Consider the following 21,766-nt stretch of genomic DNA (forward strand, 5'->3'; position numbering starts at 1 on the left):
GTGAGCATGGTTTGCTGAAGATCAGCTCACGTGTGTTCTGTGTCTAACAGTGGTATCTCCAGCTGTTATCTTATTTATAAACTGAGAGACCTGAAGTTCATTTAAATGCATACAAAATGACTGGTTGTGGTGCTGTTCTTGCAAAAGTATTCTCCTTGTGCTGTGGTCTTTGTTTGGGAACGTCTTCCAATTGTTAGGAAACTGTTGACTTGTTTCATGCATCACTATCTGCCTAGTTTTGACAAATAACTGAAGAATTCCCTGCTGAGAGATTTTTCTCCCTCACTGCTCTCCCTTTATGTATTTTCATGTGTTTTTCTCTTCAAAGTACTCTTCTAACATATAAATTAATCTTGCTTGCTAGATTTTGTTTTCCAGTCTTCCGTAAAAATTGAAAAGCATGCAAATTAACTTCTCTTCTCTTGTGTATGTTGATTCTGTTGTAGATTATTAGCTACTACTTTGCCTTTCTCTTGGTGCAAAGATAATACAGCCATTTGTAATTCAAAAGCCAGATTTGAGCTTGAATCACATTCTGCCTCCTGCTACAATTCTATTTCATTCCATTAAGTGAATAGTCAAGTAGAAAGTTCAGAACTAAGTGCAACTGCTGCTCTGAAATTAGGATATACCCCAGAGTTTTATACTTTTCTTTGATTCATGTGTGTTTGTCCTCCAAATGGAGGCTTAGATGTTCAGATCAAAGTCAGAATATGCTGTACTTCATCATGCATTTTCCTTAGCAAGTGGAAACCAAGTTTTGGGGATCAGTGACTGGCAAATTAGATCTCAACTGCAAAAACTGCATCTGTAAAAGCAGCAACCATTTCAATCAAATATAGTTCAGGAATATTTCTGGTGGTCTTTAAGTAAAACAATAGAGCCAAGGGACATCTATTGACTAAACTGTGTTTTGAACAAAATACTTTTTCACTGGGGGAGCTGACAGTTGAGTGACATGTGTCATTCAGAAGCATTTCTGAACTATCCAAGTGCTTATAGGAGAAGAAATTAAATATTGTGGAAAAGGAAGAATGAACCCTGATAAAGTATTCGTAAAATATGAAAGAAGCTTATTTTTTCCATGTGTTGTTTTTATCTATTTATATTATACTTCAGTTGAGGAACTGTGGAAAATTGACTCACCTCTGAAGCACATCAGTTAATGTGTGACTACCATGTAGTGGTGAAGAGCTCAAATATATTAATTTAAAGCTTCTAAAACAGGAACAAAAAGAGAAGTCTGAAAATGTTTATTTTTAAGATCATGATATTTTTCTTCAAATATAATGGCTCAAAAGCATAAGAGTGTCTCTGGCTTTATCAATATTGTCAGTATTCCCTACTGCCCAAATCCCACTGTGTCCTCTGTGAGATTAACAGAGAAAAAAAATACTGCTGATCAATGAATAAAATTAACCCTGGAATGTTTCTTACTAAATTTTATTCCAATAGTTAAATTCTTTGGGCAGTTTCAAACAGCTTGGTTCTGAGACAGAACAAATGTGAGTAAAGAGTGAATGTGGTGCCATCAACTCTCCCTTCTCAAATGTGAAAATGGGACCTTATATAATCATTTATGCTACAGGAAAGCTCACCTCATTGATTCCTCGCAATCAAAATACCTACTTTTGTCTTTGGTGGCCTGAAAATATTAGGCAATTTTGTATAAATGGGTGATTTAGATCACTTGAATATTTTACTTAATGGTCTACAGGTGGACTGATGTTTTGTTTCTTTGACAGACTTTCATACACCTTACCCCAAAGTTCTACATTTTGTAAAATTTTTACATTAAACTTCCACGTCCTCTCTCTAAATTATGTGAAACGTGATATATAATTATCATCCTCATGATAGGTGTTCATCTTAATTGCTTTTTTGCACCAGCTTGGAATAATTTTCCTAAGTAAACTTCTATTTTGACAACACTCACTCTGTTTCTTGTGCTGTAAAATCACTTACACATCAGTTGAGTGGTAAGAAGCAGCATAAAGTGTTTGTTCAGCTAAAGGCATATGCCAAGGTTAACCAGTCAAGATTCAAAATGAACATCCCATCAACTGTAGAGAATCACATTTGCAGATACAATAGCCCAGAAACCACTCTGTCAGGATATTCACATTTCTATAAGCAGTAGCTGGCAATTATTGACTCCACTGGTTAAAATCCAACAACTCATTGAAAACAGCAGCATTTTATTTGCATTATTAAATCTAACAAATCTCCATTAGACTTTTAGACTCATTTGTTGGTCATATGACCTCTTTCACCAGTGAATTACAAATGTCCTATATCTCATCAGTCTTTAAGAAATTTGATATAATATGAACACTAAAAGCCACAGCATTCCAGCATAGAATCAGATAATCTTTCTGCAACAATTGCCAAAATCTGAAGTTTTGGTAATGAAATTTTCCTCTTTTTCTTTTGAATCACCTGAAATATCAATAAAGAAATTTTCTACCAGAGTATTTAAAGAAGAACTGTGACATACTAATGAGCTGCTGCCTAATTAAAACCAACCATTAGAAAGAAAGGCAATTACAGTCACTGACTGTTTAAAATAATTGAAAGATACACACCAAGGCATCGTTTCATTGCATTTGATGTTACAGCTGACCTGATCTCTTCTGGCAGTGTTCCCACAGATAGGAATTGAGAAATCCTTTCAATATTGGATTCCACTAACAAGATGAACAGTTCTCAGCAGCTTTAGGTTATCTTATTACTTCAAATGTATTAGTAGAATGGAGACATGAGTGTTACCCACGTAATTCACAGGGATGCTGTGAAACCCATTAAAAGTCACTAATCAGTATTGTACTTGAGGCCTATTAATTCTTTAATTCATACCAATGTGATACTCCTCTTTAAAGGCTTTGAAGATGTCTCCTTTTCCTGCATAAAGATGACTGCTGGGAGGAGACTTGCTTCATACATTTAATTTTAATAATCTTTGTGTATTTGTGCTGTATCTCATGACTCCTGAGGTGCAGGAGCTAAACCCTCGACATAGAAATAGAGGGGTAAGCAAGGAGTGGCTTTACACAGAAGCTTTTCTGCTGATAGCAACAAGTCCTGCCCTGGAAAAAACAGCAACCCTGATGATACTGTACGAATAAAGTGCTCATAAAACTGACACAGGTTGCCTCTGTGGGATGTGGAGAGTGGAAAGAGCAGATAGAGCAGGTTGCCCATGTGCCTTATCCTAGGGGCATGCTGTGGTTAGCTGACCTTGAACACCGGAACTTGAAGAGCAAGTGGAAAGAAGGATATTACTTAAAATGAAACATTAGATTTTGGAACCATGCAGATAAGTGTGGGGAAGAGCTGGTAAGAGATGAGAACACTCTTGACAAGAAATGGGTCTGTTCTGGGAGAGGTGACAATTATGATGATTTAATAGACAAGATTAGTGCTAATGAGTTGTGAACACTTCAGTTTTCTTTTAATGAAGAGATTGATTCTCTGAGCTGGCAGAGTCCCTGAAACTGGGTGTTCTCATTTGAGCAGGAGAGGTTGGAAAATGAGGTGGGTTTGAAATTCCTTGAATTCATGTCATTTAAAATATGGAACTAATGTAAAAGTCACTGGTGTACTGATGTAGCAAAAGCAGTTTATTGTGAACTTAATATGGCATTTTGAAAATGCTATTCCTTACTAATTTGACTTCAGGAAATAAACTCTCAGTTAACATTATCTCTCTTCTGCTCCTTACTATGCTTCATTTTGGCACGTGTAGGATAGTAATAGTTATGTCTGTGTAAAAAGGAAGAAATGGAAGGTCCTAGAAAGTTTTGCCATTCAGAATTCCCCAAAATTAAAAAAATCAGGGTTTGACCTGCTATCTTGAAATGCAGAAGCTGAGAGAGCAAAATCAATCAACGTCTTTTTGTGAATTATTGGCCAAACACACACAAATTTCTTTTAGTAAACAAATGAATAAATACCCAATAATCTGTAATTACATATAAGAAAAGTTATAAAAAGCTGAACTGGATATTCACCAATTGTTTAAAAGCATTTGGGTAATTTTTTTGTGGCACAGTATGATTAAACACCAAAAACCAAGGCAAATCCACCTGTTAGAGGTAAAATTATTAACCATCTAAAACACCTTTTAATTGTCTCCCAAATCTTAACTCTTGATAGGTATAAAATTAAAATTGTTTAGGTGGGAAGAAAGTGCATATTTCCGAATATTTGTAAAATTCAAATGTACATGTTAGCAGATCTGATAAATGTATGAGCTACATCAATGCTACAAAGGTTTTGCTACAGAGAATATAGTTATAACTCTGATGTGGAGAATGGCTGAGGACTTGGAGAAAGTACTGAATGACTTTTCCAGCTGTTAAAATGTTTTTCTGGAAATATTTAGTTCAAGGTGTCTACTGGCCTTTTCATGTGCTCTCTAATGAAATCCTGGTGCTTCAGAGGACTTCCTTCCTGCCTTTTAAATATTAATTTCATACACAATTTATGACATTGTCATGGAGACCAAACTTCAGTTCTGCTGGTACCTTGATGGCCTCATGCTGCCATCAGCTGATTTCACAGTTTTCACCCTATTGACATTCCACCAAATGCTGATGTTCTTCTGTTCCCTTTCCAGTTCCCACTAGATCATCCTTCTGAGAATTGTCACCAGTGCTGTGCATCAGCAGTGCCAAAACCAAAATAATGATAGCAAAGGAAAAAAAAAGTTTATCCTTCCTTATAGATATCTTAAGTGGGTCTTTTAAATGTACATTTTTTTACTTCTGTAGTAATTTCTTTGTATCCAGTTCTTTGGGGTTTAGTGTGGTGGGTGTGAATGCATATTTTTGTTATTAATTATTTTTCTGCCATATTGTGAGAGAGGACTTGAGGCTGTGAGATAAGGTGATTTACACTGGCATTTGGGAAAATAATTGTATTAGCCCCTTTTTTTTAACATTATTCTCTTGATTATTCATTTGAGGTGAATTTTTATCTCATACTCTGCTCTTATCTTTCTGAGCACAGACCATCATCACATCCACCTCACTATAAATGTTATGTTACATATGAGACCACTTCTGTGCTTTTCTGATTAAATAGTTTTTCTTTCCACATTTCATAAGTAAGAAAATGCCAGTCACTTCTATGCAAAAACTGGTGGTCTTTTTAAATGGCCTGCCTCCCAGCAGGTGAGAAGGTTTGCTTAAAGGTTCTGGTTTGAATCTGCTTTTCTGTATGAACTATATGCACTTAATGAGTGAACTTAATCACTGCTCAGTGATTAAATCAGAGGTGCTTCACTGGAAAGCAATTTGGGTGGATGTGTTTGGTGCAGAGCCAAAATGGAAGGGAGATGCTTTGGTATAATATAAATCTCTAAAAGCAGCAACCTGGGGTGGAGATCTTGGAACCCAAGTTGAGGACAGCAGGTAAATAAAGGGACAATGTGTAGTCCACAGGCTGGATGTGAAAGAACAGCTGGGCAGTGTCACAGCCCAGACTCCCCTCCTCCCTGCTGGCAAATGGAATCCTTTCTCAGGAGTGAAACAGGGATAAGCAGGGATAATGACAGTGGTCCATGGGACATTTGTTCTCTCCCTTCTACGTAATAAGCTGGTGTGTAAAGACAAAGAAATTTCATGTTGTTTTTCTCATAAGTAACCATTTGAAGCAGACTGTTTCATCTCTAACCAGTGCTGTCTGGTTGCTCCTGCACTGGGAAGTCAGAGTGAAAAACCTCTGACCTTGGCATCTGGCCAGGCACAACAAAGATCTGTGCTCCTGTTAAAATGGGATGCTGTTGACAAAATGCAGAGCAGTGACAGAAGGCAGTGTGTGCCTTGCCCATTGTTAAAAACCTTCCTTTCTTTTAATTTCTGTTTTGCAGAGCAGCCAGTCTTGCAACTACATCTTGCAATACAATTTCCTTTCCTGAGGCAGAACCACAAACCAGAACAGTGGGCTAACGGCCTCAGTAGGATATGCAGGATGCTCTGCACTCATCATTTCTTTCTAAGGACAAGTTTGTGAGGGTGCTGAATATTGAAAATTAGAAAAGAGAAGAGAGATGACAGATTTATCACACTGGTGTAGTGCTTAGGGGTGTATACAGGTGATTCCATTTTTGCACATGGATAAACTCATAGATACAAAAAATTTCCTGCTTTTTTTCCTGCCTATTTAAAAATGTGGCCTAAGAATTCAGAAGAATGTGAGGCCAAGAAAAAAAAGTAAGATCCCTGCTAGTTTTGGTTTTAGGCTGTTACCCAACTTCATTCTCAGAATTTCAGCTTTCTTGACTGCTTCCACTGCATTGCCATGTCTGTACTTGACTGTAGTTAATACAGGAATTCACAAAGGAAACATCCTTTTTCTGCAGCTATTTGCCTCCCTTTGTCCAAGGATAAATTTACATCTTCTGGCTACATATTTGAATGCTAAAAGTATCTTCCCACTTTCTGCTATTGTGTATAAATTGCCATCAGCCTCTGCTAGAAGCTTGGTTAGTGTGTTCAACAAAGTGATGTTTCTTTCTTGGTCCCAGTCCCAAATGCAAACGTTTTTCAGTCTCATAGAGCTTATTAAAGGAATATATTGTTTCCATTGTCCCATCCAATTTAGCTACAGCTGCCAGCCTTAGCACTGGGAGTCAGATCCACTTCAATTATTGCTTCAAATTAAGACAAATACAACTTGGGGGGACAGCTTATAATCATTGTCCCTTCATGTGGAGTAAGATAAATTTGCTGTTTGTTAGAATCTGGCTGAGACTTTTACAGAAAAATGAGAAGAACCTCAATTAAAGTGAATCAAATGTTCTGAAGACATGTCAATTAAGGAAAAAATTTGTTGGAAACTTGCCCCCTTCTTGTCTTGCCTGGAGGACTGTTAGACAGCCAGACTCTTGACTCCTTTGCTAGTGGGTTGTGAAGAAGAAAGAGCTCCCAGGTTGGATTTCTGCCTTCTTCCTCCATATGCAGGCTGCTGGATTGCCTGAGCCACAAGATCTACACCCACCTTAGTGTCTGGACTGCCCTGCTCTGAAGCTGTCATGTCACCAGACTGGTGCCTTTCCAGGCTTTTGTACTGTTTGGACACACATTAAAAAGAAAAATAAAAATCTGATATTTCCATGGATGTTTATAAGCATCAATGAAACTAATTCTGAAGCAAAGTTGCTTAAATTTCCTTCATTTTCTTTCTAAGGAAACGGGTTAAGAGAGATTCAAGGTAAGATCAGGACATAGTTGTGCAGACGCAGGACAGGTCAGGAAAGGAAGCAACATTCCTTCCTGTCTGGAGTCCCTGGAAAAAGCAACTACCCTGCCATTTGCTCATCAATACAGACCTGTAGCTCTTCAGCTGAACATTTGGCCATCCACAACCATTGCATCCATTTTATTCCTTGTCTCATCTTCTTGACCAACAGCACAGCCTCTCTCTGGCAGGTAGCCTGCAGTAGTGCAGAACATCCAGTCAGGGGAGTCCTCCTGATAGACACCAGTAAGTCCATTTAGATCTACTGTTTAATTAATTAATTTATATTTAATAACTTAATTATTTAATTAATTTACTTCTGCATTTTGTTGTATTCTTAACACAGAAATAGTGGTTCATGAAGCCCTATATATGGAGGCAGAAGTAATGCCTGTCAGCCAGCTTTTTTTTTTCATGTCTGCTTCTGTTTGCATCTGGAAAAAAAGATGTTTGATGAGAAAGGCCCTCTGTACAGCCCTGGATTTAGTGCATGACCCCTCCTCAGTGCAATGGTTCTTTTGAAGGTGATGTTCTTTGCACTCATTGGGGTGTCTCCCTTGCTCCTGACAGTTTGACATGCTCCTCCTCTCTGCACCCCTATTAACCTGAGCAAAGTTACCACAAATGACATGAGTCTGCCATGTTAAATTAAAAAAAAGAGGAAACACTGAAGGCTTGACAGACAATTTTGCAGAATAATTTAAATGTCTGGGGTGAGATAGAATGATAGTAGTTGACTACAATCTGAAGTTGCTTCTCTGCGATTGCTCTGAATCAACTTGATAAACTCAACTATAAATTAGAAAGGTGAGAGTTATCTCAATTTTATAACAAATCATAACATTTATTGTGACTATAATTGGAATTGAAAAAGCAAGATTCTGAATCTAAGGGTGCCAGTAAGGTTTGATTATTCATATTCTGAAATAAATTTCTGCCATGACAAAAACATTGCTCTTTGGCAGCAGTTACAATGAATAAAGAAAGTGAATCATTGAGATCCATTCCCAGAAAATTTAAACAAAGAGAATACAGGCAGAACTAGAGTTTGGGTTTGGAGTTTTTTTCACTTGATGAGACCATAAATTCCGTTTCAGCACATCCTCTCTGAAAAATATATTGGTTCTCAGAGATTTGCTTAATTAATGGATAAAATAAAGCAGTAAAAGGGTTTCCTTCCTTTTTTTCTGTAGAGCTGTAGTTCTAACCATGCTCTTAGAGCTGTATTAAACAACTTCTCTATATGCTGAGAGCATCAAAGAATGTTCCTAACAGTACTCTCAGTGCTGCACATTTCAGGAAATAAAAAGCCTCAAAAGATCTGCCAAGGGAAGATGTTCCACTTTCTAGGAAAAGAAGGGGACATGAAGATGTGGCACATGCACAAAGTACAAGTGTAAGCCTCATTGCCTCCTCTGGCAGTAAGCATGGCATGGGCATGGCACAAGAGCTGCCCTGAGACAGGACACTAATAATCATGGGCATTGATTATCTGAGTGCTCACACCCAAATTAATGAGCACAAAGTGCTGCTGGCTGAGAAATAACCACAGAGATGTCCTGCTCTGAATCCTCACAGTTCTGTGAGCCTGTGCAGGTTGCTCTGGGTCCAGCTGTGTGACAGTTCACTGCAGTATCTGGAGAAACTCAAATGCTTATCATTATGTGGGACTAATGTGGGAGATTTTTGAGCGGCTTTTCTTCCTTTGAGCTCCACTGATATGCTGGGGTTAATGTAGAGACAGCAATATTAAAAAATAAATTAACAAAAAGCACAGAAGAATTGCCTGTGTTTATTTAATTTACTTGTTCTTATAACTGCCTTAAAGAATCTCAATTCAGAATCCCTAACCTGAAGAGCTCCTTACTCTTTCCATGCCTCTTTGCACTAGGTCTTGTTCTTATTAAAGAACAAAGTGCCCTTTACGTGAAATTGAACATCAACAAAAAGATTCTTCAGATGGGGTTAAGCAACATAGATAGAAAATTAGGGAAATTTTTATTATTTGTCTTTTTTCCTGGCTTATGCATCATAATGTCGTTTGCAAGTTAATGACTTTCCTGTCTTTTTAACCTGAATAGATGAAGGTTTATCTTCCTGGAGTTAAATATAAGATCAATTAAGGGATAAGAAGCAAGATATGCACCACAGTTATGGAAGGAATTCAGAATTTTTTAAGACCAGCATAAGTCAGAAAATCTAATATTTTTCTCTGTTGATCAAACAACAAATGCTCTGTGAGGGTCAGTCATAATTATCAACCCTCCTGTACCAGTGAAAATGTACATGTGAATGTGATGTGCTGACCATATTAGGAACTTCCCAAAACAGAAAATACAAGCTCCAGAGAACTTGAATTCTTTCCAGCTTGCTTCAAACATCAGCCTCATTGCCTTGGTCTGCCTCTGTGATCAGTGGGAAAAGAGAAAACTGCCAGAGGGCAGTTCCCACAGCTGTGAGCAGGACCATAGGTGTCCTGCTTACTGCACAGTGACCACAGAGAAACTACTTTTCTAAGCCAAAGTACATTAATCATGCACCCAAAGGTAGTCTGGACCAAAATTGCTCTAAGTCTGGACTTTTGTCCCAGTCTAGACAAAATTAAGTCTTAGAAACTCAATTCTAGTAAGCTGTTGAGCACCTGCCATTTGGATTTTTAAGGTTTCTCCTAGATTTGGTGTATGGGTGAGAAACAAAAGTAAAAAGGAAAATGCTCATGCTGCTTGAAGAATCACTTAAATCACACTGTTATTTACATTCCTACCAGAAGGATTGGGCTTTGCATGGAAATTGAATTTTGTAAGGAAGTTTTTGTATGAAAGAAATTGTCTTTCAATTTAAACTGAAAACAGCTTTCTGTCCTCGTTTAAAATGACAGAGAAACAATAAGCCTAATTTGCTTTGCACTACATTCTTCACATTACTATTCAGATTTTTGCTTCATCTTTTGGGTTTGGAAAGCTTGCAAAATAACTTGCATGCCAATTAAGAGGGTAAGTCTGAAACAAGCTAGTGAAGATTTGACAGAGTGGAATGTGTTTTGGTCCATCTTGTCTAATATATGTTAACATTTTAGAAATACCCACAATTAAGAAATAAGGTACATCATATTGATAGGAATGAAAATGTTTGTAGGCATCTACATGTTATTGAAAGCATCATACATCAGCACCACAGTCTTAAATTAACTATTTTATTGACAAAAATTAAGAGAAACTGCTTGAGTGGAACCTTTTGAGTAGCTGGCTTCATTCACCAGGATTATACCTGAGTGGAAGAGATTCTCTGGAAGCTGGTTGAAGAGTGTTTGTATATTTCTAAGAAAACCAAAATAAGATGAACATTTATTTCAGTAGCAGTGAGAAATTTTCCTTTATGGTGAAGTCAGGAAGAGGGAAGGGATAATAGGAAATTTGTCCAATTCTAGTGAGAAAACTAACCACAGAAGGTGTATGCATGCAAGGAAAGACTAATCTGCCTTTTTCTAGGTTCCATACCAGGAAAATGAAGGGGTTTGTGTAGCTCAGAGGAAAATCTTGTGCATGCCTAAGTAAATGAAAAAGAAAAGCACTATTTTAAGCCTCTCAGCCCATGCAGGGTGCCAAACACACAGAGATACATATACACAATCAGTGCAGTGTCTAAGGTTACACACAGCAAAAAAATATACCTGTTCTTAACTCCACTGTGTGATTTGTTGTTCATTCAATAAATCATGTGCTGAAGATTAAATTTGTTATGATTGAAGCTTAATGATAAGTGCTGCAATTTTGATGTTTCTTTGCTTCGTAAAACTGAAAAAAAAGACTCAAAATTGTCTCTAAAATATTGCAGTGTTTGAAGTTAAAAATATAGCCTGGAATAATTTGTGATAATCTATCACAAGTTTGATTGCTGAACTTTGGGTTTCAAGAAAGCATAAGTCCAGACCTGTAACAGTTTTCTTTCATCAACTTCTGTTGTCCTAGCACAATTTTATTGCTCTGTGCTCCAATTATTTGGGTTATTTGATCAGGTGAAATCCTTGTTTAGTAGTTAGCTATTAGCATTGGTAACTAATTTTTTAAAAACCTTCTACTAAACAGAAGAGCTATGAACCTCAAAAAATAAGGTTGTGAGAAAGAGGGAAGAGAAACAGGAAATTTTCTATTGTCTCCAGAGACAAACCTCTGCTCTGTTCTTCAATACCCCTTTAATTGTATGTAGTTTAGAAAGCCAGTTAGCTGCTGCAATGAAAAAGTTGCAGAATCACAGAATTGTTTAGTTTGGGAATGACATCTGGGGTTCACCTGATGCAAACCCTCAGAGTCACCTAAGACAGGTTTCCCAGTTGGGATTTTAGTATCTCCTCAAAGGAAGACTCCACAGCCCCTTTGAGGAACCTGTCCAACCATTGTTTGACAATCCTCACAGAAGTATTTCCTTGTGCTCACATGGGATTCATGTGTTTTAATTTGTGCTCATTACCTCTTGGCCTGTCACGGAGCACCACAGAGAAGAGTCTGTCTCCCTCTTCTTCGTTTTTGCCCATCAGCTATTTGTACACATTGATGAGATCTCACCTAAACCTGCACTTCTCCAGGGTGAACAGTCTTGGCTCTCCCAACCTTTCCTCACATGATAAATACTCCAGTCCTTTATTCATCTTTGTGGCCCTGCACTTTACCCTTCATGGACTGGGGAGCCAAGAATGGGATGCAGTAGTCCAGGTCAGCCTTGGCTTTCCTAACCCTATCTCTACAAGACCAGATAACAACTCTGTATTCCTCCTGGATCACTCACCCCTACTTCCACCTCTAGTACACTTATTTTTACTCTCTGAGTTCAGTTAGGATGTCCTTGCTCATCCATGCTGGCTTCCTTCCTCTTGTGCTTGATTTTCTACTTATCAGAGTGGACCATGTCAAGCATTGGAAGATGCTCCCCTGAGAAGTGGTAAAGTAACCATCCCTGGAGGTGTTCAGAAGGCATGTAGATGTGAGTCTTAAGGACATGGTTTAGTGGTAGACTTGGCAGTCCTGGGTTAATGGTGGGACTTGATCTTGCAGGTCTTTTCCAATCTAAAGGATTCTGTTATTCCATAATTTATTAATATATCAAGATCTGCAAGTTACAGGCTGATATCTTGATCTGCATCTCAAATGAGGTACAAGTTTTCAGTCCATTATTCCACACAAGCCTTTTCCTCACCCACAGATTTCTCAGGTACCTATTTTCCTAGGTGAGCTGTTTCCTGTGTTGGTGGTGGGGCGCTTGTTTCTGTGAGCAGTTTCCCTGAGTTCATCACACAAGCTGTCTGTTGCCTGCTTTAATTGGAAGTGCTTGAGACAAGCTGGGGACAAGAGAGACTCGTTGGCACTGTAGACATAATTGCTACTGCTGTAGTGCCACGTGCATATGAAGTGCTATAAATTGGCAGTGATAATAACACGAAGTGATAATGAAGAACTTGGTGAACATTCGCCAAGTCACAGCACATCTCCAGCACAGCTGAATGGAGTTTAGAGGCTGCATTCAGATGAGAGTATCAACAAATCCCAAGGACCTTCTATATATGTTCTAATTTGCTCAAACAAAATAGAGCTCTCATGTATAATTGTGATGTGTCTATTTTAAAGACTATAAATAGAACAGATGATAGTGGAGACTTTTCTTTATTCCACTCAACAAAAGATATATGAAGGACAAAACACTTGGAAGACAATTGATGAAGAATGAAGCAGACTTTGGTCTCAGAGAGTAAAACTGAGTGAGGCTGGTGAAAGCTGGCATGCTTTTCATGATAGCAGAACAATTAAAATGAGCTTTGAGGATATTGCATCCAAGTCTGCTAAAAATCCCAAACAAATAGACTGAGAAATGAGCCTATTTTGCATTCATTTGCAAGTCTTACTTTATCATTGGTCTAATAACGTTTGAGAAAACACAGACTTTATCATGAGACTGTGCCATTAAGTCTACAAGTATATGAGCAAATGAGCCAGAAAAGTAATTAATTTTCTCCTGAAAAACAAATTATGAGAAAACACTTTTAGAGATCAGCCTTTTGCAAAAACAGAGCTCTTAATATGTGGGAATAAAAATGTTTCCAGAGTCACAATAATTGATAGCAGTGTGATTTTTTCCTCCCTTTGATTGTTCATAGTGTACCAAAAATTCATTCTATTTGTCTGAAATTTTCTAGGCCTTAAGTGTTCATGAAAGTTTCAACTAATGTAATTTATTTTCTCAAAATTTACCTACTGCAGTGGTCTTCCTTGAAATAATTCATCCAGCCCTTTTCTACAAGATCTGAGGAAGTATCATTGTTCTTGGGTTGGAGAGCAGAGCAGGGACATGATGCTGCTGAGCTGAGGGAGGGAACTAATTACAGCCATTACCCAAAGATGTGGTGGTGATGACATGAAGATGGAGAAAAACTCATGTACACTGAAAGGATGAGTGACACAAGTGACATAGGTCAGCAAGAGGAATATTTGCTTGTACCTAACTGGATATAAGCAAAATATCTCCTCAAGACTAAATGAGTGTCTGGAACATGCTTCCCTGAGAGGCTGTGGAATTCTCATCCTTGGAGATTTTCAAAACTGCCCTGGATAAGGTCCCAGAAAACCTGACCTAGTTTGAAATTAGCCCTGCTTTGAAGAGGTTGGAATTTGGAATTCCTGACATCTGAAGAGCTTTTCCATCCAAAATTATTCTGTGTGTCTATTTTAATGTTCAGTGAACACTATTTAATCACAGTGTAAAAGATCTCACATGACTGTGGATGATATGCAAACCCTGGATCTAAGCTCTTTAGTCCCAGCCTAAAAGGAACAGAAAATTGTAGGAACTCTTTCTTATTTAGTAGATGACCACCTACATTTAAGCACATGGTTTCTCTAATGATTTCTCTACCATATCATCATGGTGAAAGACAAACAAAATACCATATTTTCATAGAATGGTTAGGGTTGGGAGGGACTTTAAGGGTCATCTACTTCCAATGGGCAGGGACACCTCCCACTAGAATAGGCTGCTCAAAGCCCCATCCAACCTGGCCTTGAACACTTCCATGAATAGGCCATCCTCAGCTTCTCTGGACAACCTGTTCTGGTGCCTCTGAGTAAAGAATTTCTTCCTAACATTGAATCTTAGCTTGACCTTTTTCACCATCTACAATTACTACCATAACCCACATCTCAAATGACCTCTTACTCCCCTAGAATTTGGAAAAACAGAGGCAGAAATAAAGAGTTAGGGGGAGTAACACATTGGTTGATTAGAACCAGGTGAGTGAAAGAAAATGTGCTCTAAAACTAGCCATCTTAAATGATCAGGACTCACAAAGAACTTAAAAACTTCAAAACAGCATTGATCAATAACTGTAGTTTGAGCATGTAAAAACATAGTAATGACGTTTATTTCATCAGCTGAAAGCAAAGTGCATAGTAAAAGAGTAAGGAACAGGTATTTTGCATTTTGCTTTTTCATATTTAGCTCATTACTTCTCGCTGCCAGCCCATGGAATGGTCGTGTAACTTGTGTATCCCAGCTGAGCCAAATGCTAACAGTGCATATGGGAATGATCATAAAATCACAGAGAGGCCTGGGCTGCAAGGGACCTACCTCAAATTTCATCTAGTTCCACCTGCCCTGGACAGGGATGCCTTTCACTAGACCAGGTTGCTCAGAACCTCACCAGACCTGGCCTTGAACATTTTCTGGGTAGGGGCATCCACAACTTTTCTGGGAAACCTGTTCCAGAACCTCAGCACCCTCACAGTAAAGAATTTCTTCCTAATATCAAATCTAAACTTGTCCTCAGTTTAAAGCCATTCCTTGTCTTGTCCCTACATGCTTTCTTTCTTGTAGGCTCCCTTCAGGTATCGGAAGACCCCAGTTAGGTCACCCCAAAGCCTTTTCCAGACTGAACAATCCCAATTCTCCCCTGTAGGCTCCCTTCAGGTATCGGAAGGCCCCAGTTAGGTCACCCCAAAGCCTTTTCCAGACTGAACAATCCCAATTCTCCCAGAATTTCCTCACAGAAGAGCGGCTCCATCCCTCTGATCATCTTGGTGGTCTCCTCTGGACTTGCTCCAGCAGGTCCATGTCCCTCCTGTGCTGGAGGCCCCAGAACAGATGCAGCCCTGACTGCAGGAGGGCAGAGCAGTGGGGCAGAATCCCCTCCCTGCCCCTGCTTCGCACACTCCCTTGTATGCAGCCCAGAACAGCTTTGGATTTCTGGGCTGTGAGTGCACATGGCCAGCTCATGTCCAGATGATGAACAGTTCTTTCCCAGATCAAAGAGGATTTGTGGTCTTCTCAACCTTCTTGAGGGAGAAGATTTTCTTCCTTGTGAGGATAAATACTAAGCTGTCTCTAATTAATTATCCTTGCCTGTACAGGAGCTAATGGTAAATATTTACTGTGCTAATAAGTCTCTTATTATCTTTGTTGAAACGAATTTTAGTCATCTTTCAACTTAATTTCAGGCTAGTTTTTATTTAGGCATTTTTCTTACTGGTTTTATTTGGTCACTTCAGCACTAAATAGAATTTGAGAAGATATAAGCATGAACAACCTAATTCCTTATAGAAAATTCTCTGTTCTCAGACATTTTCCTAGAGAATATTGAAAGATATTTTCATATCTTTATAAAGAAATATAGGAAAAATAAAGGGAGTAATCGTCCTTTGTTCTTAAAAATATTTGTGGAAATGACTGTTGTCTTTCTGAGTTTGGAAACAGGCATATTTCCTTTTTTTTCCAACAATGGACTTCTGTTAAAGACTTTGCAAGTACAAATCTCAAATTCCATTAACCAATGTTTATCAATTTTCCGATATAACAAAGAAATCTATAGAAATGTAAACAAAACAGACATTACAAAGGGACATTTCCAACATTCCTTCAAAATACTTGCATATTTGTATTTACAAAGTTAATAAATCTTGAGGCTTTGTCTCTTGAGGCTTGTCCTTGGCTGGCAGAAAACACAAACTTCAACAAAAACATTAATTTGGTTGGCTTGGACACTTCAATTTATGAAAAAAGTATTTCAAAGGTAAGTATTTGCTATTTGCAGTCACAGTGAGTGTAACAGTTTTCAGCACAAGTTCTCAGCACAGGGCAGTTTGTAATGATTTGATGTTTGACTGAAAAAAGTTGCTATTTTTGCCACCTGTAATATATCCTATACTTATACTACCTTATATTATGTCTATATTTTATTCTACTGTACCCATACAAGAGAACTCTGTACTATTATTTTTCTGCTCTAACTGTTCTTTGGCAAATGTCAAATTATTCAGGCCTTTAAGTGACCTTTTTCAGTGCAGGAAATCTTAAACAGTTAAATCTGTTGCTGCTTTGCAGTGGGTGATGAGTATTCTATAACATAATTACACAAATTGAACTGGTAATTAAAAAAAAAAAAAAAAAAAGCAAGGTAACCACATCAAGAAATGGCATCTACATCTACACTGGGAAAATCTACAGTTTCTAGTGGGGGGTTGATGTCATTGAAAAAATTACCATGTCCCTTTAATGTTACCACAGGAAAACTGGAAAATGATCCTTGTTTAATTTGTAGTTAGGAGACACCAAGGATCAATCATTTGTCATGTTCAGTGGAAAGCAGAAGTGTTATCTGAATGTATGAACTGTGCATGTTTTGCTTTAACTGATTGCCTCAAGATTATGAAGTTAGGTTTAGTCTTAATGATGAATTTTTTCTAATCTGTTTCTAATCTTTAATTTAAATCATATATAAAATATCCATCACTATGTCATTTTCCCCAGGTAATTCATATGAAACAAGATATATGAATGCTGAATACCTCAACTGGAAGGATTTAAATGAAAAATTACCCTGGTTAACTAAAAAGAAGGAATGAAAGGGGGAAAATTATCTTAATAATTCATCTGTAATTGCTTTTATGAAGACAGAGTTACAAATAATAAATAAAAATATTCTATAAATACAAACATTAGATACTATTAAAACAAATATACAGATATAAATGTGGAAACAGATAAAACTTATTCTAAAAGTACTTTGTTTAAATGTGTTTCCATCAAGGTCTATGTTCAATAATAGTTTATCTTCCAGTCTGAAGATAATCAAAAATTCAATTCCCTGTTTGCTATGGGCTTTATTATTTTATCTTAATTTTGAGAAAGATGAATATAATGCATTCAAACTTTTCTTCAACTAAGCAAAAGGAGAGGCTGGGTCTGTATTTAGAACAGTTTTCCTATAACTGGAGAATGACACTACTTAGGAAACAAACAAGAACTATTATTTCAAGTCATTTACTCTTTCATTTCAAGAAGGATTAAAATGTTGTTTCTATGGTAACTAATAATGTATTATTGGTATTCAATATCAATTGATTAATATTCAACATAAGTTACAATGTGTCAATTCATTTGGAAGGTATTTCTCAGCTACCTGGTTAACATAAAAATCCCAAACAACCCCTGAGTTTATTTCAAAAACCAATCAACTCTTTTCTATGTCATTTCCCTTTGAACAGATAAGAAGCTTACAAAAGTAAAATTACAATGTTTGCTCAAAAACTAATCTCCACTGGTCTGATTTGCCACCAGCCCCTCCCCAACCAGCAGCAACACTTTCAAAGGTTCCTTTCTCCCATGGCCAATATTTCACTTGTCTATTTCAATTCTTAGACCAATATATCAAAAGCTCTTTTTTCTTAAAATACTTCAATAGAACAAGAGTATAAAGGTAATATTTCATTTCTTATGTAAAGGCAGAATACTGCATTTGTGTGAGGGAGAGAGGCATAAGACTAGATTGCTTGTGACCATGACACACTAAATTTGTCTAAGCTGGTACATAAAGTCCTGTTAGTCCTTAAAGCAGGATACAAGGAAAATTATACCATTTGTTACCCAGCTGCATAGCAGGACCTGGAGAAACTCCTGCTCTGCATTCAGTAGCTTAGAAATTGGTAGCTGAAAGATCTGCTCAGTGGAGTGCCTGCCAGCTCCAGAGACCTCCTCCTGTTTGCCATGCCCAAGATGTGGTCTAGGTCAAAGACACACAGTCTCACTAGGATGAATCTCTTTATCTTCCAGAAAATGTCTTGGGGTGGTCTTAATGACACTGTGGTCTGATCCAGACAGAGAAATGCCACCCATGAAGGTTTGACCTAACTGGATCAACTGTGTGGGGAAGACACCACTGCCCATGAGAAAGGGTGTAAGAGTAGCATAAAGATGTGTGTCCAGTGGGATAGAATTCAGAGGGGGTGGGAAGATCTCAATATCCTGAACATGTCCGTGCACTTGTTCCTTCAAACTGTGCCTATACAGCTTTTGTCTTAACTGAACCAGTATACACAGCACTTCTGGCAGGCTTAGCAGAGTTACCAGAGACACATATCAGTACAAAAGAAAACCAAAAACTCTGAGTGCAAGAGCAGAACATCAGAGAGGATATAGGGAGCTTCACAACCACCGTGTCTTGGTGTACATCATTCTACCTTCAACATCTAAATAAAACTGACTTGCGCTACGTCCACAGGTCATGAAAGATCACAGAATCATAGAATAAAAGGATAGAAGGATCTCAAGGATCATCTACTCCAACCTTTCTTAGCAAATCATGATCTAGTCAAGATGGCCCAGACAAATCTGAGAAGTATCCTATGTGGGAATGCTGCCTTCAATAGCTGTACTTCTGAAGGTCTCCCAGTTTAGTTTTGGTGTCACTGGGGGTATTTTTGGTTTTGTTGAGGGTTTTGTTTATTTGGGTTTTGTGTTTGGGTTCAAAGTATTTTGTTCTAGAGGTACAGCCACTTCTGGAATGCCTTGTAGCTCTGTTCTTAGGGATTGCACTTCATGTGTTTACCTGAGAGGCAAGGCATGGTAGCAGGAGATTGATTTACTAGTGGATCTGGCAGCCCCTGGACAAAACCCATCTGTTGTTATTCCAGCCTGGATGCCCAGAGTGCCCTGAGAGTCCCAAGGCAGTGAATGGGTGCAGGTTGGTTGAGCCCTGCAGGAAAGCTTTTATTTGATCTCTCTTTTAAATCATTAATAATTAAGCTTGTGCAAAAGCTTGCCTGGCAGGTGACAAAGGACCACATTCCCTTCTCACAAGCACATAAAACCAGAGTATATCAGCCTAAAACCAGACTATATCAGCCTAAAAACATGTTTGGAGTGAAAATCATGTTCCACCAAGTGTTAGCATTTATCTGGATGTGAACAAGATTGCACATTTATTTCTGGATGGTTCTCATGGGTCTTTTGTCTAGAGTGAGTATTCTTCTTGAAACATACTCATAATTAAAAAAAAAGGGAATAATCATTGGATTTAAAAGCAAGTTCACAGCTGTCACTCTTTACCCTGATCTCACACTCTGCCCAAAAAAAAAGACTAAGGACATTTATATCTCAAAACTAGATGTGTATCAGTACCATTTCTACTGACATGTCATCATATGACTTTAGGCACCAAGAGTGTTCTTTAGTCCCAGACAAGACACAATATTTCACTTACCCTTTAAGTAGAGTTTTCAATCTGCAATTTTTTTCAAAAATTATTTTAAAATTATAAAAAAGAAAGAAACAAAATCTGTACCTTACTCAATTGATAACTAAAGGGAAAAATTAGTGTTTTCCAGAGGATGGTGAGGCACTGGAACAGATTGCCCGGAGCAACTGTGGCTGCCCTGTCCTTGGAAGTGTTCAAGGCCAGGTTGGATGGGGCTTTGAGCAACCTGGTCTAATGTGTGCAAGGTGCCCCTACACATGGCAGGGGGGTTGGAAGCAGATGATTTTTAAGACCCCTTCCAACCAAAGCCACTCTATGATGATTTTACCACTGCTCAATGCTACAATTTCTTCACCTAAAATAGCAACAGTGTCAAAAAAGAAAAAAAAAAGTCTTAAATGTAATTACACTTTTAAGCTTTGCTTTTGCAATTGCTCCAGGCTCGGTAATGCACAATACTTGGAGGAATTTGAATGTATTTGGAGTTATCCTGTTTAAATGTTTGTGTATTACAAAATTCTGCCTCTCTAGAGGTGAGCAGACACCATGTGCCACCTACTTTGCCATTTTGCTTCAGAGGTTTGACTCATTGAGAAATAAGCAAATAAAATTACTTTCCCCTCCTGGCATTTGGCAGTCACACGGAAATGCAACAGAAGAGCAGAGCATGAGAGAAAGTCACTTCTCAGAACTGTGTTCAGAAAGAATAACAAGCATTAAATCCAAAATGAACCATCTGTGACAACCCCTAAGCAGTGCCTCATTTCAGTAAGTGCAAGCCTCGGAATGAAAGTGAAACTGTACGTAACTGTCAATTAAAATAATCTAATATAGACTTTTCTGCCTCTGGGGGAGGGTGTGCGCATATTTTCTGGAAGTTCTCTCTTTTACATTTTCTTGGCATAAATTTTATAGTTCAGGAGAACAGAATCATATCTGTAGCCAACATACATTACACACCTCATGGGAGGAAAGGTGCTGGAAGAGGCACTATCACTGTGGATCCCCTCTCAGTGCTCCATATATACCTGGTATAAGATAATATAACTTCACATCAAAATTAATTCTAAAACAATTTATAAGAAAAGAGTGATTTCACATCAGAAATAAGATATTTAACATTTCCCATTTGGGAAAACTGTATCTTATACAGTTGCATTTGGAAACTAAATCCAGAGAGTTTCTGTCGGTTCACTCAGACCACAAAAAAACAGAGCAATGGCAGCAGAGCCAAGGTAAGTGGAAACACATGGAAATTCCTGCTTGCCCAAACATTATATATGTATATATATATATGTAAATACATTGACTGGGAACACCTTTGGATTTACAGGATTTAAATCACATCAAAATTTGGTCCTCAGAGTGTTCAGCAGGCAGTTCTGGGAAAGGGTCCAGAAGAATTCAGTCAGTAACCACGAAGACTCTGTCATTTTATAAGACATAGGTTGCTGATTGAAAAAAAAAAGTATTGTTAGGCCGTAAAATTGCAGTTTTAGTCCTTATTGAATTTGGACCTACACTGCAAGCTGTAAAAAAATACTCAGCTAATAGAACATTGTGTATATTTATTGAATCTGGAAAATACCCCTGAGACGGCAGCTCTCAATGCTATTAGGATACTTTCCATAAGCACTGAACTAGAGTTGTATGTGTGTAAATACCAAGTGTGTTTCAAGGCCTTCCATTTTATTGGTACTGCTTTGTAAGCTGTTTTGTCACCTGAATGAATATATGGTTATTTAAGAGTGTAAAAATCTTAAAGGTATTTTAAATTCTGTTTTATCAACATTCAGGTGTTAATCCATCTTTAAAACAAGACAGTATTGTGGCGGTAGCTCAAGCTCTGCTTGCCTTCAGGTTCTGGGTTCAGCTGGGATAAAATTAGTTTTCTTCTTACTAGAACAGTGGTGTGTTTTGAATTTAGGATGAGAATAATGTTGATCACACTCTGATGTTTTGGCTGTTGCTTAGCAGTGCTCACTCTATGTCCAGGACTTTTCAGTGGCTCAT

General features: G+C 37.9%; 1 protein-coding gene across 1 annotated transcript in view; it reads left to right on the forward strand.

Annotated features, from left to right (window-relative positions):
- Positions 1 to 21,766, forward strand: part of STK32B (serine/threonine kinase 32B) — a 159,142-nt gene that overhangs the window by 64,859 nt on the left and 72,517 nt on the right. The window lies entirely within an intron of this gene.

The sequence above is a fragment of the Passer montanus genome, unplaced genomic scaffold, assembly GCF_014805655.1.
Source record: "Passer montanus isolate IOZ18808 unplaced genomic scaffold, ASM1480565v1 scaffold67, whole genome shotgun sequence".
Taxonomy (NCBI): domain Eukaryota; kingdom Metazoa; phylum Chordata; class Aves; order Passeriformes; family Passeridae; genus Passer; species Passer montanus.